This window comes from Diceros bicornis, chromosome 9 (genome assembly GCF_020826845.1).
Source record: "Diceros bicornis minor isolate mBicDic1 chromosome 9, mDicBic1.mat.cur, whole genome shotgun sequence".
Classification (NCBI taxonomy): Eukaryota; Metazoa; Chordata; class Mammalia; order Perissodactyla; family Rhinocerotidae; genus Diceros; species Diceros bicornis.
In genome coordinates, this window is record NC_080748.1 from 26,536,511 (window position 1) to 26,552,274 (window position 15,764).

A 15,764-nucleotide genomic window follows, 5' to 3' on the forward strand; every position below is an offset into this window, starting at 1 on the left:
GTGGGGGCCTGGGGTAGGATAGGGTGGGGAGCATGAGGCGGGTGCTGGCTGTGTGAGTGGGGGAGAGTGTAGGTGCTCCTGGTTGTGCACACAGCCCTGCCTAGCCCTGCAAACAGCTCAGGGAAGAACCCAGCCAAGCCCAGGAGGTGTGTCTATGCAGCAATAATCCTCTTGAATCCTAATGGGACTCATATGTTGATTTAATAAAGAGTGATTCATGGAACCACAGGTTGAGTACATTTTTGGTGAATTTTACTGCTGAAACCCTAGAGCCAGAGCTCCCCTTGACTCTTCCTTTGTGTCCTTACTCCCCTCCCCTCTCCCGCCCCTCTTCCACTCACAAGCCACTGTCCAGAGTCACTAATTTGGAGGCAGGAGGGGGTAGCCATGACCCTCCTCCACCACCTCTCCTGCTTTTCCTTGGGCACAGCCCAAGTAAGTCTTTCCGGGTTGCCCAATAATATACTAAACAATTTTTTTTTTAACTTAAGGAGGGGACACTTTTTTCTAATGAGCATAAAGGCTCAGTCCTGGTTGTTCCTTCCAGAATGCAGTGGAGCCTAGAGACGGTATTCATGGTTACTCTCTACAGGTAGCCTCTCTGGCTGCTATGGCCTCATCTGTAAAATATAATGATAGTAGCCACCTCATTGGTTGAACAGTTGGGGGCAGAGTCCTCTTCCTCCCCCAGCTAGCAAGTCTGCAACCCCCACGCCAACCCCCCCCAGCCTAACCACCAGGGCCTGGCCATCCATAGTCCCTGCCATTCTGAATTTTCCCCAAACGTGCTTCCTCCCTACTAGCGTCTGAGAGACCAAGACTTTCTCAGAGCTGTCACTGAACAAGAATGACGTCAGACTTCATGGCAAATACCTCCACGGCAAAGATAACAAGAAAAAGCAGCAGGGGTCTCCTTAAACAGGGAGTGTTATTTTGGTTCACATGAGATACTTGTGGACCTAAGAGGGAATCTCAGAGCCCACATTTGTCATGAAAAGAATGAAAAAGGATCTGAAAAAAGAAAAACAAACTTCTCTCCCACACAGCTCCTACTCTTTTCCCCTTCAGATCTAGTTGTGTTTTTTTTTTCAACAAAAGAAAGAAAGAGATGTGAATAGTAATAGACACACAAATAGTCATGTAAATACATAATTTTGGGAAATAAAGAATTGTGGAAATACCTGCTTTTCATTCTGAGATGTTTCAATTTACCTGATCAGCACTTTAATATTATGAAGAATTCTGTACAGGCAACATATTTTGGCCAGTAATTTATCTCACTGAGTTTTAGTGTTCTCAGCTGCAATATAAGAGTTAGAACAAAATGATTTCCAAAGTCCCTTTTTCGGGCTAACATTCTATGATTTCATACTAAAGATGTTAACATTATTTTGATATTTAGTTAACTTTTCTTTCGTTTTATATTTTTTAACTGCCTTGCAATCAAGTCAACAGGCATTGACTAAGCACTACAGGACATATAACTCAAAACGTACTTTTCTGTAGGAAACAATTGTATTCTTGAAAATGTGAATGAAATGTATATTTTTAAAATGAATCAATATCTATTTTGTGTATACCTTGGAGTTTTCTGCTTTCAAGAATCCCATGATGAAGCTTTGCAGAGCTTATTTATCTGGCATGTCAAGTTCAACTTTCCTAAAGAAGGAGTACGTTAATTCTGGGTGCTGGCACGGCACTGACTCTCATTTTCCAGAGGGTGGCACTAAGGCTTGGGGAGGTTCAGTGGGGCTGCTAAGAAGTCAGGGCAGCCCCAGGACCAAGACAGGAACTCTGGAAACTCCAGGCTCACGCTGACCCCAATGTCGCAAGGGGCCTTCCCTGGTTAATTCTCCCTTGTACCCACAGGCTGGGCATCCACTGAACACGCTGAGCTCCGAGCGTGTTCCACCACGCACCCTCTAGGCAACGTTTCACGAAAAACAGACACCCTTCTGAATGCTGTTGTCATATTGTGATGAGGCTCTGTCTGTTTGGCAATACAACGACACTCCAGATGTATGTTTCCCCAAATTAAAACCATTTATTTACAGACATACAAAGGGAAAATAAACCTCACTCAGCTGCAGACGTCTTAGTAGCTACTCTTTCCTTTGATAGAACCCAGGCTCCCTTCTCTGTTCATGATTGACAATAATGCGCAGTTGGCAGAGTAGCTGCCTCCACGGTCCTGAGGAGCGTGAGGTGGAAGGTGTCCCCGAGCACATGGGACTTTTGCTACTGCATGTTCTTCCCTGTGCTTCGGCCCTCGCTGAGGACCCTACGCACAGGGAGCAGATCCCTCTTCCTCACATCACTTGCACTAGGGGCAAGTCTTTAGTATTACGAGAAGTCTGAACCCAACATTTCTTATCATCTCTGAGTCTGAGGTGCTCTCCCATATATGTTTCCACAGCTGAAAATCCCAGGCTGGGGCCCTTGACGCTATATTCCTCTCAGGAAATATTTCTTCCCTTATAACATTTTCACTTCTTGGCCCCTTGAAAAGTGATATAATTTGGCTCTGCTTTTCACTCCACGAACCAGAGAACGGTGTATTATTTCTATGTTCCAAGTGATGTATTGGAGTTGAAGAGGTGGAAAGCATATTGATGGTGGAGCCTAAATCTTTAAAGAGTATACTTGGTAATGAGATTCTTTCTATTAAATGCCAGGAATTGCTTTTCTTGCCTTCATCCTCCTCTTTCACTGCTTTGGTATTATTTTTCAGTGTTTTCACACACGCATGCACACACACACACACACACACAAGGAACTAGGGGTAAGGCATGTGTAGGAGGATGTTACGGGCCAGCCTGGAATTGGTGCACACATTTCCAACCACATTCGAAGAGGAGGCTGAGGAAGGTAGTCTAGTCGTGCGCCCCGAGAGATGGGAAAATACGTATGCTTAGCATCCAGCCAGGCTCTGCCCCAGGAAAAGTGTTGGAGCAAGGCTAGACAGCTCGCTAAGTGAATATTTACTGCTGGTGACTGTGCGCACACTGGGCCAGAGGCGGGAAATACGAGGTGAAGTGAAACTGACAGTTTAGATCAGTTCCTCTAAGGGCAAGTAACACAGCATGGTGGGGAATTCCTGCTAGTGGTGTGAACAAAGCTGTGAGAGTAGAGAGAAGGGGAATGCCTGTCCTCTGGGCTTGGGAAGGTTTCACAGCACGGTTGCATTGGAGCGAGTCCGCGAAGGGTGAGGACAGTTTTGTGAGGAGGATCAAGGGGCGGTGGGTAAGAGCAGAGGGGAGCCCCTGAGCTGGGCAAGGAGTGGCAGCGGTCCAATGCAAATGGGAGGTGAGACCACAGAGCACGTTAGGGGAGATTTTGGTGGCAATGGGCTGTTGAGAATAGATGGTGGGGAATTACCCAGGGAATATGTCCTTGCCGAAGGCTGGGGGACAGGGGAGTGACATCATTGGACCCATGTTATAGGTAGCAGGTTCTGGTGGCCTGTGGAGGATGAAGGGGAGGTGGGAGAAACAACGGGAGGCAGGGAGCCGAGGGAGGAACCTGCTTCAATACCCTGGGCAAGAGATGTCAAGGAGGATGGCCAGGAGGGGTGGTTCAAGACTTCTCAAGGGATTGGATGGCCGATTGGATGTGATGGGTGAGGGCCTTGGCCTTTGATTCTCTCTGTTTGCCCCCCTCCTGTCCTCCCTCTGCCCACACTGATGTTCCATTTCACTCCCACTTCAAAATGCTAATTTTAAAGTTGGTAGTTACAACAGATAATGTTATTCATTTCTCCTCTGATTTAACAGTGGGAAGTCTCTCCTGAGTGGAGAAGTGAAGGCAATACTGCTAATAATAACATTTCTGATTTTTGCTCTAAATCCCTTCTGGGGCGTTATTAAGTGGACCTGACTTAACTGTACAAATTCGTAGTCAGAATAATTTTAATAGCATTTACTAAGTAAATGCCCTGCATTGTTTTAAGAATTTCACATATATTAGCTCCTTTTATCCTCACAATAACCCAATAAGTCAGGTGCTGTCAGAAAAATTATCCAAAACTTAGAATGAAGGCAAAATTTGGATGACACGTCCTTTCAGTGTAAGACAAAGGCCGCCCAAGGATTTTCTCCAGGAACGTCCTTGGTTTGCCTCATTGCTTAATCTTGATTAAAGTGCCCAGAGTTAGGGAAATCACTTGTTAATTTGAAGACTTTGATTCAGGAGATTTACAAATAATTTCTCATGAGTAAAACAGATAACCCCAATGATTTATGGTATGTGGACATTACCCAGGTTATATCTAGCCCAACTACCTACCTTATCCTAATTTTTCTTTGTTAAATTGCCTATAAATATCCTAGCTTCTCAGATGCTCTTTAAATTGATCATATCTTATTAGTTATTTCATTATTAATGAGTAAAAAAATGATTTTATATATATATATATATATTTTTTTTTTTGAAACTTACAATTTGAAAATTTTTATCCCCATTTTCCAGATGAATAAATTGAGACACAGAGAAGTTATGGGACTTGCCCAAGGTCAGAGAGAGATAAGTGGTAGAACAGAGATTCAAACTCAGGTAGTTTGCTCCAGAAAAGTCTCCTTATTCACTCACCATGTATTTATTGAACACGTTTCTCTGTTCTTGACTTTTCTGTATTTCTCCTCCTACTGAATTCAAGCGTTTTTATTTTATTTAACAAATACATACTGAGCTGCTACTATGTGGCAGATTCTGGATTAATCTACTTTCTTGTTAATGGTATTAATGTTGTACAGTACAAGATTAAAAATAAGCTCAAGAATAAGCTCTTGCCCATGTGTCCATGCTCTAAAAAAACCAGGCAAGGAATCCTCTGGGCATTCATATAATTTGCCATGTCCTTTCTGTCAGAGTCTTCTGGTTCTCGATGCATGTGGGGAACCAAGTATACTATACTTGCCACTGGTAGTGGGAGGAGCCAGAGAGGTAAAAATCAGGCTCTTCCATGATGGGGTTAGGGCCTATGTAAATTCCAAGAGCTAGTTTCTTCCAGAACCTTGGGCCCATGGAATTCATATTTGTAAAACTGGACACGCAAAATGATGTCATATATGAAGGTTCCCTTCTGCCAAATCTGGATCATCCTTGCTCTGCTTCAGAATCACCTGATGTCTGCCTTCAGTTCCCTACCTAATTCTCATCTTAATGCTGGTCCTTTATGACAGAATCTTTCCAAGCAATTATAACTGGTGATTTTCTTCTATTTCAGCTGTCAGTATGTTATATTGTTGTTTTAACTGTGTCTCTGTCTTTAGATAATAAAAGCATAGAACAAAGGGACTGGGGTATCTGTGACCATACCTGTAACATGAGTTCTCTGTTCCCTAAGAACATTCAGCAAGTACTGGTGACAAATGTTCTGCCCTTGGGGAAAACAGGTTCTTCCTACTATACTTTGAGGTGTTTATCTCCATTTCATGGATGACAACTTAAAACTCCCAAAGTCAGGAAATTCGCCTGTAGCCCCAAGTGGAAGAAAGTGATGCTACAGCAGTGTTCCTCACCCAGCTTGTCCAACAACGATGATGATGCCGAACTTGCCATTTTGCTTTGCAGCCTCTTACTTAACCAGTAGTTGGCCAAGTTGCCAAGTGATCCTTTCTCTAGCTGGAGGTGGAGCTGTAACAACTATTCAGCACCCTAATTTCCAGATTCCAATTTCCAGTAGGTTATGTTGACTCCAGCATTTACCACCATATTTGGCCTCTAATACAGTAAAACTCTCAGAAAAAAACTTTCCAATCCCCCCCTTCCCTCCAAAAAATCAATAAAATTTAGGGAAATGATAACATTATACTAGCTGCTATTATTATTAACTCTCACCTCTTCTGATTTAAGCTAAAATTCCTCAAAATGTTAAATGACCAAAATGCTAGTGAGTATCTGGCCTCATTCCTGATTCTTGGTGGATCCATCTCTGCATCTCACTTGTTCTAACCCAAGGTGCCTATTGAATTTGGGTTTCCTCCAAATGGTTTGGTATCACGGCTGGGTGAGTTACTCTTCAGCTTGAGTCGGTCGGGAGGAGGAATGTTAACACAGGCCACCTGGTAGACTCCCCCTTGGCAAACTCTGACTGCAGTGGACCAAGTGGTATCCTAGTCATATAAAAGGGTTATGGCACTTCTGTAGCGCATGATGGAAACTGAGAGGTCATTCCTTCTCCTCCTATAACTGGCCCCAGTAGAAACACAATCATGTTAAATCTGGAGAAGAACAAGGAGTGCCAGACTGTCCTCCACAGGGAAAGTGCTAATTTGCACATCTGAAGACTGCCAGTTTCAAGGTGGTGACTGACAGCTCTAGGGAGGAACAGTTTATCCAGAGCTGCAGGACAGAGAGAAATATGAATCACTTACTTTTATAAAGCACTTAACTGTTTGCACAGATCCAGGGAGGGGATTATATGGCAGGAGTCTAGGGAAGGAGGTTGAACAGCTAGATTGATACCTTATTGCAGATCAGAGAAAAGAGGCCCAGGCAATTCAAGTGCCTTATCTGAGGTCACTGCTAGGGAGAAGTGGCAGAGCAGGGATGGAAGTCCAGGCTTTCAAATGCAACGGGATCTAATCCATCTGTGAGGGTCTCCAGGACTGGCTGCCATGTGTGTCTACAGAAAAATGTCCTTGAACACTTCTGAGTGTGACATGCTCCGTGGAAGAAAATGTCCATTACTTAGTTGGCACACACATGTTTTTCTTGAAGAAAATGTGCTTAAAAATTCCCATTGCTCCCCTTCCTTTGAGATGGAAACAAGCTGAGGGAGATGAGTGAAGGTGTGAAGAGAGCACCCGGGAGAATCAATCACCAGGCTAAATTAAGGCAGATATGCAAATAGAATTCCAGTATGTTTGATTTCCATGTGAGATGCCCGGCTGCATTTTTCCATCACTCCTTATGGGCCTCTAAGGAGCTGTGAAAAGCACCTGGTTTCTAGGGACCAATATTCTAAAGGAAGCAGCTGGGAAAATCCTTCTTTAATATGTCTTGAAATGAACTCACGATTGGACCAGAAATACATCTTCACTCAACACAAGCACGTCAATAAGCCAAAAAGCAGAAGTGCCTCCAAAGCACTTCAAGTGGGTGTTTGATTAGCATCTCACAGCCTACGGCAGCTCCAAAGCACGTTTGGCAATTCTCTGCATCCAAGTTGAACGGAAACCCATGTGCTGGGCAAAACACGGGAGTGAGTCTCGGAACTGAAGATGGAGCTTATGGCTTTACAAGGAGACTTTACAGCAGGGGGTGGCAACTTCTGAAAAACGGCAGTGGTAGGTTTGTGATCCTTATTCTGGTGGGAGCAGTCACAGCAGAGGCCTCAGGGGCCTGGCGATGCCTCCACATGCGGTCCATTGGGCACGATACGGGCCAGCTTTGGAAGAGGCTTTGGCAGGGATCAGGGAGGCAGCTGAAGGGGATAGGTCTGGGTCTGTGGGCACCTACAAAGTGTCTTTTACTGGCGTAAATGTCAGATTACATACCTCGGCTCACCAGTACATCTCCAGCATCTTGTGTTGAATTTGGTGACGACCTATTTTCTTTTTATGTTCCTGCTACCTGTTCATGGCAGTCACTATTGGCTGTCAACTGATCGGCCATACCCTCCATTTTCTTTTGCTAACAGGACCACAATGTATTCACCCTTCTCTGAGAGGCTTCCACTGAGGGAGGCTAGGCCCTTCCCCACACTGGGGACAGAAGCTGTGGTGGTCTAAGGGAATCATAGTGATCTCCCGCCATTACTAATGAACGAGAGTACAGAATGATTACAACGTGGAGTGAGAGGGTTTGGGGCCCAGTTAGGCCAGAGGGTAGAGTATATGTAAGGAATAGATGGCATGGCTTAGAAAGGTAGGTTAGAATCAAGTTATGGGATGCTTTGAATGATAGATCAAGAAGTTCAGATTTGTTCAGCGTTTGGGTTTAGATAGTTTATTTGGGAGATGATCATAGGAGATATAGGGGAAGAAGTGGAGGGAGTGAAACAGGGAAGGGAGAGAAGCCAATGAAATGTTTGTTAGTGACTGACTGACTGCTGTGGGCACCTGGAGCTCAGCCCTGCTGGACCTTCTGAGAAACTGAGGAGCACACTTTAGTTGACCTACTGAGGGATGAGGAGACTGAGACATTCAACCAGTGACTCCCAATCCACACTGGATGAGGGTTGCTCTCAGGGGTGTGGACTTTCCCCAACCTCCGGGTTATACTTTTTATAGAACAAGCTCCCTTGATGCTGGAGAAAACTTGCAGGAAGAAAAGAGGAGAGACAAGCCCTTTAAGGTGGAGAATTGTCCTGGGAACTGTAGCCCATGGCCACAGGTAGACTCTGGGGACGAGGGAATGTGGGCCTAGGGAATCAACAGCATCCCCTACATTCAGTAATTAATGGGAAACACAGAAAATTTTTGAATTGGTAAAAGACATGATTAGACATTTCTTTGAACAGACTTTTTTCTGGAGACAGTGTATATGATAGGTAGGAGTTCACATTTTATTCAAAAGACATTTTTTTTGAGTCCTGTGCAATATGCCAAGAGTATGGTAAAGAATAAATCTTTTGTGGCCTGGTGGCATAGAGGTTAAGTTCACGTGCTCTGCTTCGGCAGCCTGTAGTTCACGGATTCAGATCCTGGGCGCGGACCTACACACTGCTCACCAAGCCATGCTGTGGCAGTGTCCCATATGTAAAGTAGAGGAAGATGGGCACATGTGTTAGCTCAGCGATAATCTTCCTCAAGCAAAAAGAGGAGGATTGGCAAGAGATGTTAGCTCAGGGCTAATCTTCCTCACTAGAAAAAAAAAAAAAGGGACTAAATCTTTTGCCCTCAAGGAGCTCATTGTCTGGGGACTGGGGCTATTGCTCTCAGAAGATGAGGAAGCTATGCTACCTGTCAAGGGAGCTAATGAGGAAGCAAATTAAAGCTGTGGCAGGGGATGGTAGAAAGGAGAAAATGTTGTGAGAGCCACTGTGGAGATAAAATGAAGAGGTCTCAGTAGCTAGCTGGATGAAAGGGTTGAGAATGAGGAAGGATTTATAGATGACTGAAGTTTTGACAATGGTTATTTGAGAGTATCGTGCTGCAAGTATAGAATCTTAGATGTTAGGGAGAAGAGCTATGTTGGAAGATGGTATCAAGGTTGGGAAAATGATTACCATGGATAACATCCTTACAGGTCTGATTTCCAGTAGCCATTTATTAACAAACATTTTTTAGGGAGTCTGCTATGTCTCAGGAACCATGCCAGTCACTGTACTGAAGTCTAGTTACAAAGACCAATGAAAAATGGCTCATGTCTTCAAGGGGCTTATAGACTCTTTGTGAAGGAGGTGGACATCCAGGCATGCTAGGAGCTCATGGGAAGACCTCTAGAGGTAGGAAGGACTGCTAAGGAAGACATGAGATGACATTTGTGTGAAGTTTTTTTTTTTTTTTTTGGTAGATAACATGCTTTTATTGTAGAAGGCAACCTCTCTGTATATAAATATGACTATAGTTTGGATATATATGGAGAAGGACTGGCCAAATGTTAAAGCGTATTAATGTCTTACAGAAGCTTAAATTAAAGTGTGTAATGGACACTTGGAGTCAAATTTTAAAATTTTCTGACCCCTAATAAACAATCTTAACATCAAATCCATCCATTTCTTATCCTCAAAATATCTGCACATAAAACAATTTACTAGAGTTTTTTATTTATTCTATTTTATCTCAGGCAAAATATATGTGAAAATTATCACCATTTCTTAGTTCTCTGAGATTTAAAGGATAGATAGGAGCTTTTCAGGCAAAGATGGACATGGCCCAGATCATTTGCTGCTATGTGCCGTACTTAGGCTTATCGTTTATCCTACAGATGATAAGGAGCTACAAAAAGGGTTCTAGGTAGGGCAGTGTCCCAATCAAATGTGCATTTGATAAGATCATTGAGGCAGTGACGTGAGGAATAGGGATCCACGGCAGTAGGAGGAAGGCCATTTGCAGATACTCTAAAGCAGCGGTTTTCAGAGTGTCCAGGGATCCTGGGGGTCCCCAAGACCTTTCTGGAGGTCTGTGAGTCAAAACTATTCTTGTAGTAATATCAAGATGGTGTGTGTGTGTATATATATATATATATATTTTTTTTAAGGGGAAGATCAGCCCTGCCAATCCTCCTCTTTTTGCTAAGGAAGACTGACGCTGAGCTAACATCCGTGCCTATCTTCCTCCACTTTATGTGGGACGCTGTCACAGCATGGCCTGACAAGCGGTTCGTTGGTGTGCACCGGGGATCCGGACCCCGGGCCGCCAGCAGCGGAGCGGGTGCACTTAACCACTACGCCACGGGGCCGGCCCGAGATAGTATACGTCTTTTCACTTTCATTCTCTCACTGCTGTACAATGGAGTTTTCCAGAAGCTAAATGATGTATGATGACGTCATTTCTGCAGTGTCTGGTAAAATGCACTTTTTAATTGTGTTTGAAACATTTTTTTCTTATTTCTAATTAGTTTCTAAAGTGCTATATATACAATATGGTAAATATTGATTGATATGACCCACATAAACAAAAGCTCTTTGGGATTCTCAATAATAATTACGAGTGTGTAGAGGTCCTGGGATCAAAAAGTATTAGGACCACTGATTTATAGATATTTATTGATTTGATTTGGAAAAATGCCCAAGGAATTTGCATTAAGGAACGTATGCAGAAATGTCCCAATTATTTGGATGAGGAAACTAAAGCAGAAAATGAGAGAATGATTGATTGATTGATTGATGAAGCCAAGGAGAGATGGAAAGATGGATGGCCTGGGAATTCATTTGAAGAAAGCCAGTTTTGAGTGCTGTATTAGTCAGGGTTCTCCAGAGAAACAGAACCATTAGAATGGGAGAGAGACAGAGAAAGAGAGAAAAAGAGAAAGAGACAGAGAGAGAGAGATTTATTACAAGGAATTGGCTCATACGATTACGGAGGCTGAGAAGTTCAAGATCTGCAGTCATCAAGCTGGGGATTCGGGAGAACAATGGTAGAGTTCCAGTCCATACCAGTCTGAAGGCAGAAGAAGATCAATGTCCCAGCTCAAAGACAGGCAGAGAGGGAGAGAGAGAGAGAGAAAGGGGGTGGAGAGAGAGACAGAGAGACAGAGAAGGAATTCTCCTTCTTGAGACTTTTTGTTCTATTCAAGCCTTCAATGGACTGGCTGAGGCCCACCCGCATTAGGGAGGGCAATCTGGTTTACTCAGTCTACTGATTCAAATGTTAATTTCATCCAGAAACACCCTCACAGACACACACAGAATAATGTTTAACCAAATTTCTGGGCACCCTGTGGCCCAGTCAAATTGACGCATAAAATTAACCATCGCAGGTGCTAACTCTGGGTGGGGGAAATGAAGACCTATCAGTAAGAAAATGGAGGAACTGGAGTGGAGAGGAAGACAAGATACTGCGTTTACTGACTCCCTGACTATTCTCTGCCTGGCCACAGACCCTCACTGCTCCTCCTGCATGCTCACCGATTCCATTTCCACGAGATCAAGCAAGTGCCTTCTCATCCTGTCCTCTGCCTTCTATCTTATCTCATTTTTGCAGGAATCCTTTTGGGCAAGGACCAATGCTAATTCTACTCTCTGGACTTAGTTTACTTCACCTCAGCAACCATCAAGCATCAAGATGGTGTTCTCTCACTACCCCAAACCCGCGTAAGGCCTATAACGGCATCCATACAGAGGCAAAGAACACATATATTTCTCCAGAAATGTAGTAAATGTTAAAGCTTGTTTTATGAGGGAATCCTTAGCTGTAATCTGATTCCCACATGATAATGTGTTGCAAATTACTAGTAAATGTTCTTTTCAGTAACCTGCAAACTGATGCTTGCTCTCAAAAAGTGAGTCATTAGTAGAAAAGAAAATGACCCTTCAGGTTTGGGAATGCCATTAAATCCAGGTTTTAAATCAAAAAGTCCTTGATGACATTTATTTGGTGGGCTCAGCTCACGAATCCACACAGAGCAATAATCCATGGTGTGCAGAAACCACTACTTGCAAATGATGTGGACAGAATTGTTCTTTACCCTCAGGATACACAACTAAGTCAGAGTGTCCTGGGTGGCCCAGAGCTGCTCAGGGTCCCCACCACGGCTGTACACCCAAGTCTACTGTCTCAAAGACACTGACCACCTAGTCATTCTGCTAGCTATCTGTCAAAATTTGCTGAGGCCTCAGGCTTTTTCAGCAAGGAGCTTGTTACCATTAACAGAAAAACTCACAGTTGATATATTAAATGGCATAATGTAGTGATCTTCAAATCATGTTCCATAGAACACACTAGTTCTAGAAGGTTAGGAAAAAGTGTTTCCTGGTAACGTAACTTTTAAAAACTTTCTTTGGACAGTCAGAATAATGGCATTTTAAAAGCTCTAAAAAGACCTTCAGCAAAGATGGCGGTTTGGCTTAAATGAATTTGGTTAGGTGGCAGATACCGTAGATTGGCTTACTCACCTTCCACTCCAACACCACAAACAGTGTGCATGTCTCTTTTTTCTGAAAATTACATTTCCCAGGACTCCTTGGGAGGTTGGATGCAGGCATGTGACCTAGATGCCACCAATCGGAAGTGTGCCCATGGGATACGTGGTAGAGTAAGTCAGCACAGACGGGAAAATTGCTTCTCTTGACATCGATGCCAGATGGTTTTCCTGAGGCGGCTATGGAGAGTGCCTGGTGTCCACTCTCAAGTGCCATAGTTGCCAAATGGCAGGCAATGGCAATAATAGTGGTGTTTCTGCTAGAAAAGTGTGCAGTGTGGTTGGGCATTGTTCTCTGCCTTTTGTTTTTCCTGGCTGCATTGTTTCTGGCTGAGTAACATACAAATCTGGCCTCCTAGGGTATAATAATAATAATAATAACAATAATAATTCTCTTGCTGCTAAAGCTAGCTAGAGGGAGTCCAGGTTGCAACCAAACCCTGACTGTTACAACCACAGAAACTGTTGGATACTTAAGGATATCCCATAAAACTAGTGCCTCAAGGAATCCAAGTTTGCAAATGCTGTTCTTTAAAAAGAGGACTTGGGGAGATTCCAAACCTTAATCCAAGGGAATATAAACTCTAAGGGTGGAAATTTCAGGTACTGTGCCAGGCAATGTCTGTCATGAGGATGGAGGATGGAGGCTGTATATGTGCCACGTTATTTGCTATCTCTGGACCAGAAACTCTTAAGGTATTTCCTAAATCTACAATTTCATGAAAACATTGGCTGGACTAAGCATATGTTCTTTATCTCACATCCTGCTGGGTCCTCATGAGGAAATACAAATAAGTAAAGGGCTCGATTTCCCATTGAGACTAACAAGAGGCTAGAGATTTATGTATGAAATCATCAGGGAATGCAAAATAATATGAAATTAAGTGTTACATTTTGAGATTTAACATATCTAACTTATTAAACACATAAATCACAAAGCGATTCTTCCATTATCTTGGATTTCTCTCTCAATTAGTGGCTCATTAGCCAAACTGGGTCCATAGGTATGTTTTATTTTTCTCACACAGGGTTTAGTTTAAGTGAATTAGTTGACAACATTTGCAAAACTGGGATATTTTTACCTTAAAAGTTAAAAGAACTGGCAATTAAAGGCAGAGAAAATTATGCTATTCTCTGAGATGAAGACTGGTTTTTCTTTGTCTGGTTTTTTTTTTTTTTTTTTTTTTTTTTTTGTGAGGAGATCAGCCCTGTGCTAACATCCGTCAATCCTCCTCTTTTTTTGCTGAGGAAGACGGCCCTGGGCTAACATCCGTGCCCATCTTCCTCCACTTTATATGGGATGCCGCCACAGCATGGCTTGCCAAGCAGTGCGTCGGTGCGCGCCCGGGATCCGAACCAGCGAACCCTGGGCCGCCGCAGCGGAGCGCGCGCACTTAACCGCTTGCGCCACCGGGCCGGCCCCTCTTTGTCTGGTTTTTAATCCCTAGAATTATTCTTCACAAGGGACACTGACTATCTGATTAGTTTTCTGATTTTTTCAGTTCCCCAAATGCAACTGTGCCCTTAAAAGAAGCTCATTAGATTATTAGAAGATGACCCACTCGATTTCCCACACCTATGGGGTGGAAAGAAGAAGAGGAAGCAGCAGCAGCAGATAGATGAAGAAGTTAGAGATGGAGACGGAGAGGTTGGGTTTGTCATTTGGTCTTTCTGGGAGCAATGTACCAGCTGATAAAAGGCAGCTCTGGAAATAGAAGGCGGGTGTTCTGACTGCCAGTGCAGTGTTCTATATACTTTATCGTGCCCCTTTTAACGAAAGCCAATACAATACTGTTTACTACATGGGAGGGGAAAGGTTCGAAGGGTGAAGGCAGGTCTATGCAAAGGTGGAGGTTGCATAGATTAAAGCTCCCTCCTTATCCAAAACTTTGTGACACCTCATTGTTTCTTAGAGATATCTTCAGTCAGACTTCTACTTTTGTTAGGTAACAAGAGGAAGGGACTACTTTACAAAATAGATTATGGGCTTGAATAAAAAATGGCTTCCTAAAAGAAGAAATTATTTACTCGACTGCCACACATAAAAATCTGATAGAGTCCTGTTAGCCCCGTAGTTGCAAACTCTAGTACTTTCAGGAACCAGGAAAGTAAAACAGGTCAGCTGTATGTCTGCTGGTGACTGTGGCAAGCTCCGCTGCATTTATCCCATCTCAAGGGGAAGCCACTACTTAGCTTCAGCTTAACATTGCTAGGTGAGAATGTGAATGTGGCCCAATATTGGCCAAGATTCAGAATTTTCAAGAGAAGATGGAAATCTGGATTTTTGTGTGAAATGTCCAGATTAAAAAACAAACAAATAAAATCTGTAAGCCACCAATTTGTAACCTCTGTTTAAAATCTTCACTTGATTAGGCTACTTATGAACAAACAGAAATAACAAAAACCCTCCCTTAAAAAAAAGTCTAGTAATTGTAGATAACATGTTAAAAATAACACTTAAATGCATAGTTAAGCTCTTTAAAGAGTAAGATACATCCCTAGAGTAGTGGATATATGAGCTGACAGTGTGCCTTTCCTGGATTTGGGAGTAGTTTCCAGTCTTAGGAACTAAGAGGCTTGTGTTGTTTTTTCTTTTCGATTTAATTTTTTAAATTGTGGTAAAATATAAATAACATAAGATTTACCATCTTAACTTTTTTTTTTTTTGGTGAGGAAGATTCACTCTGAGCTACTATCTATTGCCAATTTTCCTCTTTTATTGCTTGAGAAAGATTGAGAAAGATTGGCCCTGAGCTAACATCTGTGCCAATCTTCCTCTATTTTGTATGTAGGTCACTGCCAGAGCTTGGCTTGATGAGTGGTGTATGTCTGTGCTCGGGATCTGAACCCATGAACCTGGGCCTCCGAAGCAGAGCATGCTGGACTTAACCACTATGCCACAGGGCCGACCCCTTAACCATTTTTAAGTGTACAATTCAAGAGTGTTAAGTACATTCACAGTGTTGTGCAACTATCACCATTATCCATCTCTAGAACTTTTTCATCAACCCAAACTGAAATTCTGTACCAATTAAACAACATCTCCCCATTCCCTCCCCCTTCGTTTCACCTCCCAGCTGCTGGAAACCACCATTCTACTTTATGGTTCTATGAATTTGACTACTTTATGTACCTTATATATATAGAATCATATAGTATTTGTCCTTTTGTGACTGGCTTATTTCACTTAGCATAATGTCTTCAAGGTTCATCCATCTTGTAGCATGTGTCAGAAT